Source organism: Mauremys reevesii, linkage group 3, assembly GCF_016161935.1.
Source record: "Mauremys reevesii isolate NIE-2019 linkage group 3, ASM1616193v1, whole genome shotgun sequence".
NCBI lineage: Eukaryota > Metazoa > Chordata > Testudines > Geoemydidae > Mauremys > Mauremys reevesii.
In genome coordinates, this window is record NC_052625.1 from 19022220 (window position 1) to 19028219 (window position 6000).

The window sequence follows — 6000 nt, forward strand, 5'->3', positions numbered from 1 at the left end:
TTTGTATATCAATGCAAGAAGCCTGGGTAACAAAATGGAGGAACTAGAATTACTGGTGCAGGAAGTGAAGCCAGATATTATAGGGATAACAGAAACAGGGTGGAACAATAGTCATGACTAGAGCACAGCTATTGAAGGATATGTGCTGTTCAGGAAAGACAGAAATAAAGGTAAAGGCGGTGGAGTAGCATTGTATATTAATGATGAGGTAGACTATAAAGAAATTATATATGATGGAATAGGTAAAACAGAAGCTGCTTAGTCAAAATCACTTTGGGGAAGAATGCTACCAGAGGTTCCCCAGGGATAGTGCTTGGAGTAGGCTACAGACCGTCATGATCCGATTTGGATTTCAACAGCGACCTCTCTAATATTTTTAATGAAATAAATACTATTTGGAATTGTATGATTATGGGAGACTTAATTTCTCAGATATAGACTGGAGGACAAGTGCTATTAATAACCGGAAGACCCAGATTTTCATAGATGTGATAGCTGACTGATTTCTTCATCAAATAGGCACCAAACCAACAAGGCTTCAGCTGGAGTATTGTGTCCAGTTCTGGGTGCTACATTTCAGGAAAGATGTGGACAAATTGGAGAAAGTCCAGAGAAGAGAAACAAAAAAATGATTAACAGTCTAGAAAACATGACCTATGAGGGAAGATTGAAAAAATTGGGTTTGTTTAGTCTGGAAAAGAGAAGACTCAGAGGGGACATGATAACAGTTTTCAAGTACATAAAAAGTTGCTACAAGGAGGATGGAGAAGAATTTTTCTTCTTAACCTGGAGTATAGGACAAGAAGCAATGGGCTTAAATTGCAGTAAAGGAAGTTTAAGTTGGAAATTAGGAAAAAAATCCTGTCAGATGGTTAAGCACTGGAATAAAATTGCCTAGGGATGTTGTGGAATCTCTATCATTGGAGATTTTTAAGAGCAGGTTAGACAAACACCTGTCAGGGATGTTCTAGGTAATACTTAGTCCTGCCATGAGTGCAGGGGGCTGGACTAGATGGCCTCTTGAGGTCCCTTCCAGTCCTATGATTCTATAAGAGGTGATGCCATTTTAGATTTAGTATTGGTGAATAGTGAGGACTTCATAGAAGAACTGGTTGTAGAGGATAGCCTTGGTTTGAGTGATCATGAGATAATTCAGTTTAAACTGAATGGAAGGATAAACAAAAATAGCTTTGGAACTAGGGTCTCTGATTTCTAAAGGGCTAACTTTAAAAAAAATGCAATTACTTAGGGAAGTGGACTGGACTGAAGAACTCAATTATCTGAATGTGGAGGAGGCTTGGGGTCACTTTAAGTCAAAGTTGCAGAAGCCATCTGAAATGTCCCAAACAAAGGGAAAACGTTCATAGGGAAGGGCTGCAGACCAAGCTGGATGAGCAAGCATCTTGAACAGGTTATTAAGAGAAAGCAGAAAGCCTACAAGGAATGGAAGATGGGTTGGATTAGCAAAAAAAGCTACCTCTTGGAGGTCAGAAAGTGTAGCGAAAAAATGAGAACTGCCAAAAGCCAAGCAGCATTGGACCTTGCAAAGGAGATTAAAACCAATGGTAAAAGATTCTATAGCCATATAAATAAGAAAATAAAGAAAGAAGTGGGACCACTAAACATTGAAGAAGGGATGGAGATTAAAGATAATTTAGGTATGGCCCAACACTTAAACAAATACGTTGCCTCAGCTTTTAATAAGGCTAATAAAGAGCTTAGGTATAGTGGCAGGGTGGCTAATTGGAACGAGGATATGGACGTGGAAATTATCATATCTGAGGTGGAAGTCAAACTCAAACAGTTTAATGGGACTAAATCAGGATGCCTGGATAATCTTGATCCAAGAATATTAAAGGAACTGGCACATAGAACTGTAAGCCCAATAGAAAGAATTTTTACAGAAACGCAGAGGTCATACCCTATGACTGGGCAATTTCTAATATAATACCTATTTTTAAGAAAGGAAAAAAAAATGATCCAGGAAACTACTGGCCTGTTAGTTTGACCTCAATTGTATGCAAGGTCATGGAACAAATATTGAAAGAGAAAGTAGTTAAGGACATAGAGGTAAATGATAATTGCACAAGCGTCAGCTTCCTCCTTTCCCCGGGGATGCTCAACCCCCACTCTGCCCCAGGCCCCACCCCCACTCCACCCCTTCCCACAAGGCCCCGCCCTGCCTATTCCCACCCTGTTCCCCAAGTGCAACCCGTCCCCGGTTCTCCCCCTGCCCCCAGTGCCTCTTGCACGCTGCTGAACAGCTGATTGTGTTGGGCGGGAGGCACGGGGGGGAGACAGGTGCTGATTAGCGGGTCCGTTGGAGGGCGGGAAGTGCTGAGGGAAGGCAGAGGAGCTGATCAGTGGGGCTGCCAGTGGGTGCTGAGCACACACACATTTTTTTTCCATGGGTACTCCAGCACCAGAGCACCCATGGAGTTGGTGACTATGGGTAATTGGGATAAAATACAACATGGTTTTAAAAAAGATAGAACATGCCAGATGAACCCGATCTCCTTCTTTGAGAAGATCATGGATTTTTTAGACAAAGGCAATGCAGTAGATCTAATCCACCTGGATGTTATTAAGGCATTTGATACAATTCCATATGGGAAATTATTAGTTAAATTGGAGAAGATGGGAATTAATCTGAGAATTGAAAAGTGGATAAGGAACTGGTTAAAGGGGAGACTAAAGCGGGTCATACTAAAACATAAACTGTCAGACTAGTGGGAAGTTACTAGTGGAGTTCCTCAGGGATCAGTCTTGGGACCAATCTTATTTAATATTTTTATTAATGACCTTGGCACAAAAAGTGGGAATGTGTTAAAATTTACAGATGACACAAAGTTGGGAGGTATTGCCAATAAGGACTGGAATATCATACAAAAAGATCTGTATGACCTTGAAAACTGGAGTAATAGAAATGGGATGAAATTTACTAATGCAAAGTGTGAAGTCATGCACTTAGGGACTAACAACAAGAAATGTTTGCTATTAGCTGCTGACTTACCAGTTGGAAGTGACAGAGGAGGAGAAAGACCTGTGTGTATTGGTTGATCACAAAATGACTATGAGCTGCCAGTGTGATACAGCCATGAAAAAGGCTAATGCAGTTCTATGATGCATCAGGTGAGGTATTTCCCCAGTAGAGATAAGGAGGTGTTAGTACCATTATACAAGGCACTAATGAGACCTCATCTGGAATACTGTGTGCAGTTCTGGTCTCTGAGTTACTACAGAGAATTCTATTCCTTGCTCACATGCTCGGGGTCTAACTGAGCACCATATTTGGGATTGGGAAGGAATTTTCCCCTGGGTCAGACTGGTAGTGATCATTGGGGAGGGAGAGCTGGGGGGTTCGCCTTCCTCCGCAGCATGGGGCACAGGTCGCTTGCAGATTTAAATTAGCATTCAGGGTGGATTCTCTGTAACTTGAAGTCTTTAAATCATGATTTGAGGACTTCAGTTACTCTGCCAGAGGTTGAAGCAGCTCTTCTGCCGATGTGGCACTGTGCACGTGAGCGCTTATGTCGGGGTAACTTATGTCACTCAAGGGGCTGGTTTATTCACATCCCTGAGCTACATACATTATGCCAACATAGGCTGTCGTGTAGACATAACCTAAAAATCATGGACCGAATTGGGAAACTGCATTTATGGCTTATTACAACCATCTGTATCCCACTAACAACCCCTCAGTTTGGGCTCCAAAGAAGTAGTTGGTAGCACGCACTACCTTGTGTAAAACTTGACAAATTGGGACCATTTTGATCTGCAGCTCATAAATAGTTTCCTCTCTATCACTGTGCAAAAAACAAACACACACACACACAAAAAAAGCCACTTTTAAAAATGACCATTTTTGTGGCTTATATCTTCGGAACCCTGACTCAAATGACACTAAATTTAGGTAACTAACTCTGTCCTGCACCTTCCGGAGACACACCAAATTTGAAAGAAATCCAACTAAGCATGTTGATTTTAGAAGACTTAAAAACATCAATCTTTAAACAGATGTCATGATTCAACCTTAACTACAGAGATGATGAGGGGGAGGCACGCAGGATCAAGTGCCACCCCAGATTGGCCTGCTGGGGGTGGGGAAGGAGAGGGGCTCTGTCTTTGTCTCCCTGCGCCTCTCCTCTAGCATGTGGAGCGAGAGGGAGCCACTTCTGCCTGAGAGAGTCTGGTTGGGAGGCAGCAGCGGCCTGCTCCCTTCCTGGGCTTGGCTGCCAGGGGAGGTGGGGAGGGAAGATCCATCTCACTCAGCCCCTGTCCCCGGCAACAGGGCCCAGTTTGGGGGTGGCCTGCTGCTGCCCCAGCTGCCGGGGACAGGGGCCGAGTGAGCAGGAAACATGCCAGGGGAGGAGAGGGGACTCCAGCTCACTTGGGCCCTGTCCCCGGCATCTGGGGTGGCAGCAGGCCGCCCCGTGGCCAGGCCCTGTTGCTGGGGACAGGGGCTGAATGAGCCCGAGTCCCCCCTCCTTCCAGGCATGCTCAGCCCCTGTTCCCAGCAGCCGAGCCTGTGCAGGGAGCAGGCTGCTGCTCCATCCCAGTCAGGCTCTCACATAGAAGCGGCTCCATCCCAGTCCCTGCCCAGCTGCCAGGGAAAGCGGCCGAATGAGAGGGGGAAGCACAGGGAGAGAAGGAGAGGACCCCCCACTTTGCTCCCGCAGGTAATGTGAGGTGAGGAGAGCACGGCAGCCCCAGGCTGGGCACAGGGCAGAAGGTCACTGAGCAAGGGAGACATTAGGGTGACCAGAGCCCCCTCCCACATCCTGAACCTCTCTGCCCCAGCCTGGAGCCCCCTCCTACACCCCAAACCCCTCATCCCCGGCCACACCCCAGAGCCTGCACCCACAGACGGAGCCCGCACCCCGTGCACCCCAACCCACCGCCTCAACCCACAGCCCCTTCTGCACCCTGAACCCCTCATTTCTGGCCCCATCGCAGAGCCTGCACCCCCCAGTTAGAGCCCTCACCCCCTCCCACATCCAACCCCCCCTGCCCCAGCCCAAGGAAAGTGAGTGAGGGAGGGGGAATGTAGTGAGCGGGGAGCAGGGCCTCAGGGAAGGGGTGGGGGCATGGCCTTGGGGAAGGGGCGGGGCTAGGGTGTTTGGTTTTGTGCGATTAACAAGTTGGCAACCCTAGGAGACATGTGGGGCGGTTACATGTCCTCCCCTTTAGATTGTGCCCCCTCCCCCCCACCCCGGTATGAAGAGGCACCTGTCGTCTATGCTTAATTATAGTGGCACTCCCACACCACTGTAATAACTGCTCTAAGGGCTAGTCTACACTTACCTGCCGGGTCGACGCGGTGAGTTCGATTTCTCGGAGTTCAAACTATCGCGTCTAATCTAGACGCGATAGTTCGAACTCCCCGCGCGCTCCGGTCGACTCCGGAACTCCACCACTGCAAACGGCGGTGGCGGAGTCGACCTTGGAGCCGTGGACTTCGATCCCGTGGCATCTGGACGGGTAAGTAGTTCGAACTAGGGTACTTCGAGTTCAGCTACGCTATTCCCGTAGCTGAACTTGCGTACCCTAGTTCGACCCCCGCCCTTAGTCGTAGACCTGCCCTAAGTTACAGAAGAATTAGGGTCCCGTGTACCTGGGTTATTCCAAAATGTAATATAGAAGAATGGGTTGCATTAACTTCTATAAATGTATAGTATATGTTTAGATTACAGGGATTGTCTTTTTTTGTTGTTTGTGAGTGCTGGGCCTCACACAATGGAGACCTCCAATGGGGCTTGATTACCTATGGGGGGCCTCCTGCTGTTGCAATAATGATAATAATTAATAATATAATTACTGAGCAAAATAGATTTTCATGAAAAGGAAGTATGATCACAGTCTGGATATGTGGACTCTTTACTCAGACCCTATGTTACCAGCACTCCCAGCTATCTCCGTGACACCACTGATTTCCTGAGGAAACTACAATGCATTGGTGACCTTCAAGAAAACACCATCCTAGCCACCATGGATGTAGAG